Below are 16,000 nucleotides of genomic sequence, written 5' to 3' on the forward strand. Positions count from 1 at the left end.
AGGGGTAGTAACAGGTATTAAACTAATAAGAACAGTACTACTGAAATAAACCTAGTTACCATGGGTCCCAGACCACATGTTTTATTGTTGTACTTTGTTAGGCTAATCATGATGCCCATATAGACCTCCCCCGATAGGGTGAGTAACAGGTATTAAAATGCTAAGAACATACTACTTAACACAACCTTACCATGGGTCCCAGAGCGCATGTTTTAATATTATATTTTGTAAGGGTAATCATGCAGGCCATATAGACCTCCCCCGATAGGGTGAGTAACAAGTATTAAAATGCTAAGAACAGTACTACTTAACACAACCTTACCATGGGTCCCAGAGCGCATGTTTTATTATTATATTTTGTAAGGGTAATCATGCAGGCCATATAGACCTCCCCCGATAGGGGGAATAACAGGGATTAAAATGCTAAGAACAGTACTACTTAATACAACCTTACAATGGGTCTCAGAACGCATGTTTTATTATTATATTTTGTCAGGGCAATCATGCAGGCCATATAGACCTCCCCCGATAGGGGGAGTAACAGGGATGAAAGTGCTAAGAATAGTACTACTTAACACAACTTAGTTACCATGGGTCCCAGCCCGCATGTCTTGTTATTATACTTTGTAAGGGTAATCATGCAGGCCATATAGACCTCCCCCGATAGGGGGAGCAACAGGGATTAAAGTGCTAAGAATAGTACTACTTAACACAACCTAGTTACCATGGGTCCCAGACTGCATGTTTAATTATTATACTTTGTCAGGGTAATTATATATCTAACAAATCTATCTATTTATCTTCTATCGATTCTATTTAACTATCAATCTATGTATATCTATCTATCAAATCTATCTATCTCGTGTCCGGACTGTTTTGAGACAGCCACTTGTGTTTTTGCCAAATTTGAAGTAGGAGGACAGACCAATCACAGGGATTAAACTGCTAAGAAGACACAAGCACCGCCATGGACACCCGGAGCACAAGGAGCAGGAGAGGCAGAGGAAACATGAGGAATCAACGGAGCCAAAGGAACAGACGGTTCTAAACATTTCCTCCATTGAGCTCACGGACAATGAGTACAAACTGCTCAACAAAGGACTGTCCTTTTGCCCTATTGGTAATGTAAATGTATTTGAAATTGAAAAAAATTTTGCAATTATTTTACAGATCTTTAAGGTTGCAAATAATGTTTAATAAAGGAGATGTAGTAACACCTAGTGCACAAAATGCTTTAGATACCAGCAAATGTTTTAGGGCTAAGGAGATGGGTCTTAGAAACAAATCTACATTTGTGCCCAATTTTAGTAACAACAGTGTGGAAACATTTATCAAAATGGTAAACAATGATTGGTGTAACTTAAAAGAAAAAATCTCCAAACAAGGTGGTAAAAATAAGAGAAATGACAATCTGACTTTAGAGGAAAAACAGGCTTTTAAATCTTTAAAAGAAAAACAGAAAGATATTTTAGTGAGGGCAGCAGATAAGGGTGGTGCCACCATTGTTCTTGATAAACAATATTATGTAGAGGAAATACTGTCACAATTACAAGATAATACTACATATCATCCACTTGCAGGGGATCCAGTATTTAAAATACAAAAGGAAATTAAACACATACTTGCCAAGGCAGTTAAGAATGATATTATTGATACTAAATTATCTGATTATTTGTACAAAGAACATCCTAGGACACCCATATTCTATACTGTGCCAAAAGTGCATAAAAATGCTAAATGCCCCCCAGGGAGGCCCATAGTCTCCAGTGTAGATTCTATCTTCACTAACATAGCCATTTTCCTTGATAAAATTTTACAACATGAAGTAATTAAAATGTCGGCCTACATCAAAGATACTAGTGATTTCCTTGATAAATTATACAGTTTACATCTACCCAGTAAGAAATATATACTCTTCACACTTGATGTAAAAAGTCTTTATACTGCCATTAAGCATGAGACAGGTATAGGAGTTATTAGGAAACTTTTAAGTGGTACTGGTACATATAATTCTCCTCAAATAGAATTTATTTGTGATTTATTAACTCTTATCCTGTACTGGAACTATTTTTTATTTCGAGACAACTGGTATGTACAGGTCAGGGGGACTGCAATGGGATCCAACGTTGCCCCAGCATACGCCAACCTGTTCATGAACAGCTTTGAAGAGAATTTTGTATATACTAATAAGATGTTCTTGGAATATGGTGCAGCCTGGTGGCGTTTTATAGATGACGTGTTTGGCGTGTGGTGGGGTGACGTTGGATCCCTAGAATCCTTTGTATGTGACTTAAACTCCGCTATCCCAGGGATAGAATTTACCCTTATACATAGTGAGGTTTCAGTGGAATTCTTAGACACTAGGGTTTATAAAGATAATGGGACCCTTAAAACAGATCTTTTTAGAAAATCCACTGATAGGAATACTATGCTTGCCTATGATAGTTTCCATCCAACTAGGTTAAAAGACTCACTCCCTAGGAGTCAACTCCTTAGGGTCTGTAGAATAGTGAAGGATGAAGAAATATTATCTACCAGAATGATGGAAATGGGCAACAGATTTGTTAGCAGAGGTTATCCTGAAAACCTCATTAAGGAAGAGATCTCAAGGCTTCAGAGAGAGAAGAAAATGTACAGGGATAATAATGCCCCTAAAGATAATAATAAAAATGGTAAAAATAAAAGTAGGAGGATGGTATTTACTTCACAATATAATTCATACAGTACTGAAGTTACTAAAATCATAAGAAAGCATTGGAATATTATTAAAAATTGTAATAGAGATATGGAGATATTCCAAAATAATCCCATTATGGCCTTTAAGAGGGTTAGAAATTTGAGAGACACACTGATTAAAAATGATTTGGGACCCTCCAAAAGTCTTAAACAAAGCCATATGGGTCAGAAATCTTATGGTTCTTATCCCTGTCTAGGGTGCTCTAATTGCCATGCAATGATAAAAGGGAAAGAATTTTCCCATCCAAGAACAGGGCATAAATATAAAATTAATGGTTATTATACATGTGAGACATCCTACGTAATCTATCTTATTAAATGCCCATGTTCTCTTATTTACATTGGAGAATCGACTAGAAAAGGCAGGGAAAGAATTAATCAGCATAAGTCCAACTTGAGATGTGGTAATAAAGAAGCTCCTGTTTCTAATCATTTTATCCAGGCAGGCCACAACATAAGTCAAATTAGGTGGCAGATTATTGACCATGTAGGCACATTAAGAGGAGGGGGTGACAGGGAGAGGACCCTTAAACAAAAAGAAACTTACTGGATCCATAAATTAGATTGTATGTACCCTAAAGGGTTAAATAGAGAAATAGATTTCTCTGTCTTTCTCTAAATGTAACAAAGTAAAAATTCAAAACAAAAAACATTTTCTTCAAAAAATTTTTTTTAGTTAGTTTTGGTTTAGTTAAACACATAGGTAAAGTCACTTGTTCACTTAAACACATAGGTAAAGTTTATCAGTAAGATTGGTAAAATGTGTCAGTAATATACTTTAGTAGTGTTACTATAGAAATATAAGATTGCAGTAAGACTTGTTCCTATATATTTTCTTGTTTTTAATGACACTTGTACATTCAGTGGAAACTCCTCTAGTAATTGTATTTTTGGTAACTTGAGAGTTAAATTTTATAGGATGTAGTAAAATATGACTAACACTAGAGGGAGTAATTGCTCTGTGTGAAACATTTTGTCAAATCTGTTTGTAATTAATGTTTTAATTGATCAGCCTATATACTGTGGACAGAGGCTGAAGTTTTTTGTATGCATGATTAAGGCTGTGAAGGCCGAAACGTCGCATGTAATGTGAAAATAAAGGTATTTTCTTTTACCTAATTGGTGCTGTGGATTCCATTTGTCTAAACTGCTAAGAATAGTACTACTTAAGACAACCTAGTTATACCAGTACCACCATGGGTCCCAGACCACATGTTTTGTTGTTATACTTTGTCAAGGTAATCATGCAGGCCATATAGACCTCCCCCGATAGGGGGAGTAACAGGTATTAATAAACTAATAAGAACAGTACTACTTAACACAACCTAGTTACCATGGGTCCCAGACTGCATGTTTTGTTGTTATACTTTGTCAGGGTAATCATGCAGGCCATATAGACCTCCCCCGATAGGGGGAGTAACAGGGATTAAACTGCTAAGAACAGTACTACTTAACACAACCTAGTTACCATGGGTCCCAGACCGCATGTCTTATTATTATATTTTGTCAGGGTAATCATGCAGGCCATATACACCTCCCCCGATAGGGGGAGTAACAGGGATTAAAGTGCTAAGAATAGTACTACTTAACATAACCTAGTTACCATGGGTCCCAGACTGCATGTTTTGTTGTTATACTTTGTCAGGGTAATCATGCAGGCCATATAGACCTCCCCCGATAGGGGGAGTAAGAGGGATTAAACTGCTAAGAACAGTACTACTTAACACAACCTAGTTACCATGGGTCCCAGACCGCGTGTCTTGTTGTTATACTTTGTCAGGGTAATCATGCATGCCATATAGACCTCCCCCGATAGGGGGAGTAACAGGGATTAAAGTGCTAAGAATAGTACTACTTAACACAACCTAGTTACCATGGGTCCCAGACCGCATGTTTTATTATTATACTTTGTCTGGGTAATTATATATCTATCAAATCTATCTATTTATCTTCTATCGATTCTATCTAACTTTCAATCTATGTATATCTATCTATCAAATCTATCTCGTGGCCGGACTGTTTTGAGACAGCCACTTGTGTTTAGGACAAATTTGAAGTAGGAGGACAGACCAATCATCTTCTTCCATCTCCCTGTTCCAAAAATGCAGGCCATATAGACCTCCCCCGATAGGGGGAGTAACAGGTAGTAGTAAACTGCTAAGAATAGTACTACTTAACAAACCACGGGTCCCAGACCGCATGTCTTATTGTTATACTCTGTCAGGGAAATTATATATATTTCAAATCTATCTATTTATCTATCGAATCTATTTAACTACCAATCGTATCTATCAAATGTATATTGCATCTTTTGATCTATGTAATTCGTATCTATCAAATGTATATTGCATCTATTGATCTATGTAATTCGTATCTATCAAATGTATATTGCATCTATTGAGCTATGTAATTTGTATCTATCATATGTATATTGCATCTATTGAGCTATGTAATCTATGTATCTATCTATCAAATCTATCTATCTCGTGGTTGTGCAAATGGACTGTTTGCAGTTGTTTGCGGTGCGTTACACGGGGAGTTTGGTCTGTCACTGTGAAGCGGGCATAACCCTTACACTACCTGATCGATACATCATACCTGATGTTTTAAAGCACGTTATTCCAAACAATTTAGGAATGTTAGGTGATTTAGGCCCTTTATGGGTTAAAACCAGACTCTGCATCAACTATGTAATTTTCCATGGGAGTTTTGCCATGGATCCCCCTCCAGCATGCCACAGTCCAGGTGTTAGTACCCTTGAAACAACTTTTCCATCACTATTGTGGCCAGAAAGAGTCTTTGTGGGTTTTAAAGTTCGCCTGCCTATTGAAGTCAATGGCGGTTCGCCGGTTCACGAACAATAGCGGAAGTTCGAGTCCGCAGTTCGCGAACCGAAAGATTTAAGTTCACAACATCACTATTCTTAATATTTAATATAAATGGTAGTATCTATCGTGTATATATTCTGTATAGTAATTGATTGAACCATCAAGCTTAAAATAATTATATTTAAGATTACAAAGGCAATCATCTTCATCTATATGGTAATCAGTTTTTACCTTATTTCAAAGACTATATGGAGTGGCCATTTAGATTTGATCATATTACACTCTCCCATATTATCCAATTGGTGGAGTCTCCAAAGTCAATCCACGGCATATGTCTAAAAGAACTCTATGGTGTTTCAATATCAACTGCAAAATCATAAAGATTAGCACATAATGTTGACTTTGAAAAATGCTTTTTAATGTATTGATCAAATGTTCCATAAAAAATACCAGTGAACAATCAGAGTTTCAAGGATCAATTAAATATTATTAGAAATTAGACTTGCTTCAAATCAATTAATACCTTTAAACAGTCATTATTGTGACTTTGTCTAAATATTTTATGAGAAAATGAATACAGATTTAAGATGATGGTGAATATTGATTTATTTTCATATAATATATGTATTTTTAAAATTCTATTATATATTTCAGAGGGACCTTCCACTTCTGGGCATCACCCTCCCGCCCTGCCCCCTCTCCCGCCCCTTCACGTCATGCCCCCTTCTCCTGCCCCTTCCTGTCCTGCCCCCCAATTAAAATGCATATACGAAACAATTAAAATCAATATTTATTCCTAAATTCTTTACGATAAGTTAAAGTTATAAACACATTGAATTATATTTATAGAAACCAGATTATGAATCAAATGATACACCCTTACTGCTATTACAATATTCTATACAAAGATCATAAAAATATACCTTTACAATTTACCTTTTTCACAATGAGCACATTAAAATACCACAATAAAATACCAGAATATTCTGTTATTACCAATAACTCTAGTTCAATGTTCAATATGGATTACCAAATTACTATGCTTAATTAATAACTACCAGGGATTTAATCACAATAACCAGTTTATGTACAGTTCTGAAAGAGTTCACTATAATGAATGACTTATAAATCTGGAGTATAAAACCCTGTCTAGTAAATAACTTATTTAGCAATAATGAATAGTTAAGACTACACAGGACTATGGATATAACTTAAAATAAAAATTGTGCCCTTTTAAAATTACTAACTGCAATCTAGTTATAGTTATCAAATACCTTTGATTTAAATATTATATATATATATATATATATATATATATATATATATATATATATACATATATCAATCGCGTATACTTTACCCCAAGTAACCAAAGCGATATTTCAGTAATCATTGGTGAAAATGGGATGATAGGCCCTTCGATGTTTTTCTCTGATTCGCCCTCAGGTCTGAACATCTCATAGGTTATTTTGGGAAATGCCTCCCTAAGTAACCAAATGCCTTTTGGTTGTAATACCATTTTTGAACTATAGGTGGCAGCAGATAACCAGAAATGCCGTTTTACCATCAATGCTGCTAGAGTTTAATATGGATTCATATATAATTTTACAACGTATAATATTTTTTAGTATTAACCCCTTGAGTGCTAACGACGGCTCTGAGCCGTCGCAGAGTTTCCCACTCTGGTGCTAACGATGGCACTTGAGGGAGATTTGGGGCTCCTACCCCGGCGATCCGGCCTGCATAGTGACAGGCATCGCTGGGGCTTTACAATTTGTGCGGTGACGTCACGTGCAATGACCTGATGATGTCACCGTGCAACTTTATTAAAAAATTACAATATAAAGTATAGGGAAAGGGGGCATGCTGCTTAGACGCCTGTATCTCAGGCATCTAAGCAGCTACAGACACCCAAGACCCACCGTTGGAAAGGTAATTGCCTAACCTTTCGAACGGTGTAAGTATTGGGAATCTGGAAAAAAAATACAAAATTTAATAAAATAAAAATGTAATAAACTTAAATCACCTTGGCACCCAGGTGGGAAAGTGCTTAGCACTCAAAGGGTTAATAAGTCACATGTTCCATGTGTATTGGACCACGTCATACCACTCATCCTGAGCATTTCAAAACTAGATCTTATATTTCTCATAATACAAAGTAATTCTTATACATTTAAAATATATGGGTATTTAAAAAGTATTTTAATACTTTTAGCATGGATCTAATTAATATCTCAGTTATCATCTTAATATCACATACATACCTTGAGATCAGCAATCAGATGTGGTTTCATATTTATTACTATTCCATATAAATATTTCATAACTGCTTGCTGAGTGTATAACACATATGATATTATTTAAAACACCAATTATATATGTACTTATTAGATGCCAGAAAAATAAGAATATGTTATCCATTACATTTATTACAAACCTGAAATGCATTTCTCAGATCCATGGAATTATACATTTTTTATACAAGATTGAAAATTATACAAGTTTTTATTTTAAAATGAATTTCAGTTACAATACAATATGTGTTTCTGCTTGGTTCAGTGCAGATGTGTATCTGAGTTTTAGGGACAATTAACAGGTCTGTGCTAATTACTATATTCTCAGAATTTCTGTTTGTTTATCTTGTCTCCAAACCCAATGATGTATGCTGGCTTGGTTGATGATCATGCAATGACCTCATGTGGAGTGATGAGCTTCAAAGCTAAATCTTTTGTTCCTAGCTGAAGTATTGTAATCAGGAAAAAGGGGGGTTGGGGCTGGTCTGTTATGAGACCAATTCACATCAAATTAGGTTTTAGCTAAAAATGAAATATCAGATTTTATGATACATCTGTAGTTTATTTAATGCTACTCACAGATACCCTGACACTAGCTTTCTAAATAAGGGTGGAAGTATCCTGGGAATGGAGTAATTAGTATTTTATATATAAGTGCTAGCGTATGACGAATCAGGGGGTTCCCTGACACATAGTTGTTCGTATTTAGTTAGGGGTCTGATCATATATTTCTAGCTTGCGGGTAAGTCGTAATAAAAGCATGAACTTGTCTGTATGTGAACCAGTTAGCCCTTGTTGAGTCAGTTCTTCTTGTATCTTTATGTGTTCATTATTTATGAGCCAGAATATCGGGAAGTCTTTTAAATAAGTGGTGTATTGATGAGATTCTATTTGGGGGCCTAAGTCTAATTCTCCACTCATTACTAAAGATGTGAGTGGAGAGGGTCTCGATGAGAGGTTTGAGGAATGAATAATTATTTTATCCCACATTTTAAGAGTTTCTGATATAATAGGGTTATGTAGAGGGATTTTGTGTTTTTGTTTTTTGATAGTCCAGCAGAACCTACTGATATTTGTTGTTTGGGTAATTCTATTCTATAATGTCTACCCATGGCTTGTATTGTGTATGTATATGCACCAATCAATTATTCTTTGTAAAAATATTGCGTATCTGTAGTAGGTCAGATTGGGGAGACCCAACCCTCCCTGTGTCTTGGGCAAAGACATAAGTTTTTATGCCATGTAAAGTCGCTGAGTGCCTGATGTAGTGTATCTATGTAATTTTCTGGGAGCGGGATTGGTAATGTCTGAATATACAATATCCTGGGGAATATGTTCATTTTTTTAGATTTATATGGCCTAACCAAGATAGCTTTTTAGATCTCCAGCTCGACAAAATCTCTTATTTCTTTTGTTATCTTCTCGTAATTAAGTTGGATTAGTGTGTTTATAGAAGTGATGAGGTAAACTCCTAGATGTTTGAGGGATTGTGGATTCCATTTAAAAGGTGTCAGTTTTTCTGCTATTTTCTTTTTGTCTGGGTCAAGTGTGATAAGTATTTCTGATTTAGGAATATTAACTAGGAAGTTTGAGTGGGTGTGAAAATTATTAAATTCCTTAACCAATAGGGGCAAGGATACTTCAGGGTTTGTTAGTGTGAATAAGATGTCATCTGCAAATAAAGATATAGTATATTTCTGGTCACCTATTGTGACTCCTTCAATGAGATCTAATTTTTATGGCTAGTGATTCAATTACACATTGCGAATAATAATGGGGACAATGGACACCCTTGTCCCATTAGATATCGTGAATGAATTAGGGTTCCATTTATTAACATTTTTGCGCTTGGATGGGTATATAAAGAAAATATTTTTTGAATCACTCCTTGACCAAATCCCATGGTTTCTAATGTGATTTTAAGTCCCATGCAACACTGTCAAAGGCCTTTTCAGCGTCAATAGATAACGTGATTAATGCTATTTTATGTTCTTGTGCATAGAATAATGTATTTAAGGCCCTGACCATGTTGTCTTTTGCTTCTTTCCCTAGCACGAATCCCACTTGGTCAGGGTGAATAAGATCAGGTAGTAGAGTGTTAATTCTATTTGCTAATAATTGGAATATATCTTTATGTCAGAGTTTAGGAGTGACATTGGCCGATAGTTTGCGGGGGATTCTGGGGATTTATTTGGTTTCAGCAGGACAGTAATGTGGGCCTCTAGTGCTGAGCTTGGAAAGGGATGTGAGAAATCTATTGTATTAAAGTATATTAAAAGATGTAATGAGAGTTGTTCGGCAAATAATGAGTAATATTTATAAGTGAATCCATCGACTAGGCGATTTATTTGTAGAAAGATTTTTAATCACTATTTGCAATTCTTCTAGGGAAAAAGGTTCATCTAATGCCTCTTTTTGAGATTGGGTCAACTTGGGAAGTCATAGGCTTGGCAGATACTCTGAGATGGGTTGTTGACTTGTATAAGTGAGAGTATTTTTGTTAGGGTAGACTGTGGTATATTGTATAGTTTGTAATAGTATTCCCTAAATGTTTCTGCTATTGCTTGTGTTGATTGGTGTGATTTTACGTTGTTATCTTTGATGTGCAATATGTAGGTGGATTTTTATTTTTTCTTTATGTATCTAGCTAATGAGCGTCCTGGTTTGTTTAGATCTATATATGAGTGTTGATTGAAAAGAAAGGATCTTCTGTTCTGTTCTTATCTAGAATTAATGCTAAGTTAAAAAATTTGGTTTGCAGAAGGTGGAGGGTGTTCTCATCTTTCGGATCTTGTTTATGTACTGTTTCAAGCTGTGATATTTCATTTACAAGGTTAGTGGTTGTTTCTCTTTTTAGTTTATTAAGGTGTGCTTTGTAAGCTATACAGTCCCCTCTTATTGTGCATTTATGATCTTCCCAATTGGTTTGGGGAGATGTATCTGTGTGTTTATTATGTTGAAAAAACTCTATTTTGGTTTGTAATTTTAATTTATTAGGGTAAGTTAGTAAACTGTTGTCGAGTTTCCATATGTAGTCTCTTAGATGCTTAGAAGGCCATATAAGGGAACAATGTACCCCCGCATGGTCTGACCAAGTTATAGGGGATATATTTGCAGAGCAAATCAAGCCCATGCTGTCAATATCTACAAAAATATAGTCAATTCACTTATATACTTTGTGTGGAAATGAGTAAACGGTAAAGTCTATAGATTCTGGGTGTAAGGTTCTCCAAACATCTATACATTTAAGTAGTTTTATTATGTTATTCGATTTGTTGATGCTTGTTTTAGTATTAGAGAACTTCTGTGAGGAACTATCTAGTGTTGGGTTTAAAGTTAAATTTAGATCTTCTATCAGTAGGGTACCTTTTTGATTCTCTATAATAATAGTTGATACCTTCTATAAGAATGTATGTTGTTTTGTGTGAGGTGCATATAACAACACTATCATGATTGGAAGACCATAGAGGAGGCCTGTTAGCAGGATATATCTAGTAGAATCAAAAAAGTGGAAAACAGCACACCAATTACCTCTTCCAGTGGGGCACGGAGTAACAGACTTGCCAAGTCTCACCAATGTCCATAAAATTCAAGAATATTTAAGGATAGCAATAACTGGTCAAATATGGTCAAATAGGATCTGAGATCTTTTTTTGAGAAAACAGGTGCTTTTGGAAAGATATATCTCTTTAAATTTTTCTGTATGATAATTTTTTGTTTGAAATTTATGATAATGAGAATGTATTATGTACATTGATTCACATTACTGTGGCTCTATAGATATTGGGATTTTATGCTCCTCTTTTAAAATTGTATATAGGTTTTATGTGGTTTTAAGAATATGTGATGGTGTTCATCCATCCCATGAAGGAACACTAAAAAATTCAGAATAAAAACAAGTGGTGTACTATATTTTTCATCCACAAGATGTCACTGTTGCAACAGCAATGGTTGTGTTCCTTATGGAATGGGTTAATTAACATCAGGTGAGTGATTAACAGGTGCAGGTATAAGTAACAGAAACCTGTATAGCTAAAGTGTACATGACTAAGAGCCTAATGCTGGCTTGAAACGTTGTATATCAATGGGACCCATGACTAAAGAATAAAGGTCTTTTAAAAGAAATTGGTGGCTGGAGTTTCTTGAATTTTATAGCAGGATATATCTGCCTTCTTGATCTCTAAGTACTGTTATTTCCTGAAAAGGAATACTAGCTTTGATTAGAATTCCTACTCCCTGCATTTTTTTTAAGGGTGGGATGCATAATCGCTTTTACCATATTTATAATGGAAAGTTTTTGGTTCTTTGCCTTTTAAGAAAGTGGGTTTCCTGAAGCAGGATTATGTCGCCTTTTTTGCGTTTGAAATCAGATAAGGCTGTGGTTCTTTTCCTAGGGGAGTTAAGACCTTTAGAGTTAATAGTAATGATGTTCATATACCTATCATTGTTATTTTTAGGAAATTGTGAAGACATGTGAGAAATGGAGAGCATTTTTAGATTTTAATCTGAGGTTATTAGTGTCATTCCTCTTGAGAAAGCGCCCAGCAGGGGGCGATAAACGCGTTGAGGCTGCAAGCTTTGGGAGTCTGTGTGTGCGGAAAAAGTGAAACCTGAATCAGCTGTTGTCGGGTGTTGACGTCACATGTCGACCGGGTAAACTGCTGCTGTTTCTCTAGCGTCTACAGACCACACAAGAACTCTGCGATATTGCCCCATTTGATAAAGAAACCTTTTTGTGCATGTTCATATGCCAGATATTGTGAGTATTTTGGCATATATTTTTTATGTTAATAAAGTGCTTGTTTATACAATATTGCACTATTGGAGTCCACCTTCTTGTCTTCACCGACTGCGTTGTTCTTTTGGGATTGGAGTGTGTTGTGCATCAGCTGCAGGACAAGCAGCATCTGAGTTTTCAAAAGGGAGCTTCCTAATACCATCTTTTACCAACAGTAAGACTGTTCTTATTTGGAGATATTGTCTCTTTGGGAATAACACCATTTTATAAGACTCTATTGCTAGTTTGGACAATAATTGACCAGTGAAGTTATAATTTATTTTCTAACATTTTCCATACATTTGGTAATACTTTTTAACATATATCTTTTTGTTTTTACTGAAAAAAAAATGTATTGAGTGATTGTTGCGCTGATTATTTTGGTGGGTTGTTATTAGTGAGGTATTGTTGAAGTTCTCTAAATGAGGGATATAATGTGTGGTGTGAGGTAGTCCAGGCCGATAACATAATAACCAGTGAAACAAACAAAAACAATAAATACAGTGTAAAACAAACAAATTCTTAAAAAAAGAAAAACCATCACCTTCTCTGAGGAAATGGAAGTGAGGAGAATTGGCCTCCCCTACCCCAGCATCTGGGACTAGATTAAATTTATGTGTGAGGCCCCTTTTAGAACAGGATCTCCAAACTGTTCTATATGTCTAAATTAACAGCAAAGCACCCTTGGATCGTTTCTATACTATATACTACAAATAGTGTTATTAACTACATAACCATTTGCAAGGAGCCAATCAATTCAATCGTAAAGTTCCTATAACATACTTTTTTATTTTTAATATGTTATTAAATACCAACTAGCAATCATTAGATATTGTTATTTATAACAGAGCTACTCATAGGACTATCTACCCCTGTAAGCAGACATTTCTATGCTTGAATTTCAATTTTCATAGAATTGTAGTGGACCTGAAAATAAAACTTAAACAGTAAAATATATTATATACTGTAACCAAATATCATGTCAATTAAAGTGAGTATCTTAACTAGTGATAAATTCAGTAACTGCGCTTAAGTCCATATTGGTTCTATTTTACTACGGGGAACAGAGAATTTGTAAATGAGTTCTTAGAATGTGTCACACTCTTCAAGGCAGCAGGTTCAGGTGTTGGGAGCTGTTGTGCAGAGGTGTCAGGTTCTGGGTTTAAAGTTGTGTTTTGTCTGCGTGAGTCTTTCCTTTTCGGCATAATTAAACTGGTACAAGGGTTTTAAAAAATAAAAGGTAAAGGTTTTATTGATAGGTTAATTAGCAATGCAGAGAGATGCAAACTAAATAAAAGTCAAGGTCTCTGCATAGACAAGAATACAAAGTAACTTGGTTTCCTTAGGAAATATCAGAGATTTAGCCAAGGTCAATTGCCAGGAAATCAGTCCAGAAACAAACACAGTGCCAAGAAAATATTCAGAAGAGTAGTCTCAAAATGAAGCAGTAATTAGGTACCAGGAAATCCAACAAATCTGTATTTAAACAGGAATCTGGTCCAGTGGCTCAGTCAGAGTGTAACACTCAATGTCAAGGCCCAGAACTGAAAGCAAACCTTCCTAATATAGCAGGCTGCTGATTATATGATTTGTTACAGCTGGTAGGCAGGTGAAGCCAGAGAGCCAAAGCTGCAGCAAACAGAAAACCAATATTCTCAACCTTTGATCAAGCCATCTGGTGGCAAAGAGGTAAGACAGCAGACTGGAAAGGAATAGAAACAGGTTCCAGGTTCAATTCTAGGCTGGATCATGACAGAATGTTATTTATCTGTCTTCATAAGATTATTACTCCTATGGCTTGTGGAGGGTTTCAAGGTGGAAGATGTTGTTGGGTTGAGGTGGATTGTTTCTGGGTTTTCTTGGATACAGTAATCCAATTAGAGTGCCGGTTCATAGATGAGCTGTTTTTGTTCCGAGTTGTGGAAGGTACATCATCTGTAGGAAGGGGTGGTATATTAAGTAAGGCCTAATGTTTTTGAGAGAGTGTCCAAGTCCGAGGACTCCCTATATACCAGCATTTTTCCAGCGTGTGGTATGAGTAGGCTAAAAGGAAAACACCAGCGATATCTTATTTTTTGTTCCTGTAGGACTGTGGTTAGGAATTTCAGTGATTTCCTTTTTTTTCAACAGTAGCTGGGCAGAGATCTTGGTATATTTGTAGATCCTTGTCCTGGAATGAAAGAAGGTGGATGTTCCTTGCTGATGTCCAGATGGATTCTCTATCCTTGAAGTGGAGCAGCCTAACGATTACATCTCATGGTGGAGCAGAAGGGATAGGGTGTGGTCTCAGCACTTGATGGGCTCTCTCTGTAGCATTCTCTGTGAATGAAGTGGTTTGAGTGATAAAATTGAAGAACTGTGTTAAATAGGAGTGGAGTTCTTTGGTTGGTATTTCTTCTGGGATTCCACGAATCCTCACGTTGTTTTTCCTACTCCTATTTTCGAGATCCTCGACTTTGTCCTGCAATGAATGAATCATGGTTGCGTGTTGTGATAAACTTGATTCTGCTTTAGTTATCATAGTGTTAATAACTTCTTGACTTTCTTCCAAGTCTTCTAGTCTGGATCCCAGTGTTGAATTCTTTCTTGACAGTGGAGATCTCCGATTGTATGAATGACTTGAGATCTGCTATATCAGATTTAGACGGTAATTTTTCAATAGTGGCTTGTAATGTAGTAAGTTGTTGTTGTTGTGTAAACAAGTGATCTGGTGTTTTAGGCGGCTCAGCTTGCAAGTGGTCTTTTGTCAGAACAGATGCTTCTGATTTGTTATGGTCAGAGGGAGAGAAAAAAGTAGACAAAGATGCAGGTTGGGTAGTAGTTTTCCCATTCTTGTCAGGTTTTGTAGACTTTCTGGATGACATGATGCTGCAATATTATGAATACAGTAGAATAATTCACAATAATCTGTATTGTTAGCTACGAACTGTGTTATATTCATCCTGGTTACCCCTTTTCCACTCTTTTGAGAGGTTATTATTGCTGGTTAGTGTTAGTGGGCCTTTTATCTTTCATCCTTTGCAGCTAGTATTTAAATGGTACGTTAGAGTTCTTATCAAGAAATAGGGTCTGCTGCAAATATGCTCTGTGTTTAAATCTTTTATAGATTGTTGTCTTCTGTTTGAAGATCCACCTATGATTAACCTCTAATTTCTCTAACTATTGAAGAAAGTTAGCATATTTTACATTACTGCTGTTTCCAGTTATCCTCCATATATATGTGTATTTTTATGCAGATTGATTGAGGTATTAAAATCCTATTAAGTCTTGGTTGTCTGTGGAGGTTACGGAAAATAATATTAGCATGAAGGTATGGTGTAACGGGTCTCATCGATATTTACTTTACTTATCTTAGGGAAGCTTCA

The sequence above is a fragment of the Bombina bombina genome, chromosome 5 (assembly GCF_027579735.1).
Source record: "Bombina bombina isolate aBomBom1 chromosome 5, aBomBom1.pri, whole genome shotgun sequence".
In the NCBI taxonomy this organism is placed as follows: domain Eukaryota; kingdom Metazoa; phylum Chordata; class Amphibia; order Anura; family Bombinatoridae; genus Bombina; species Bombina bombina.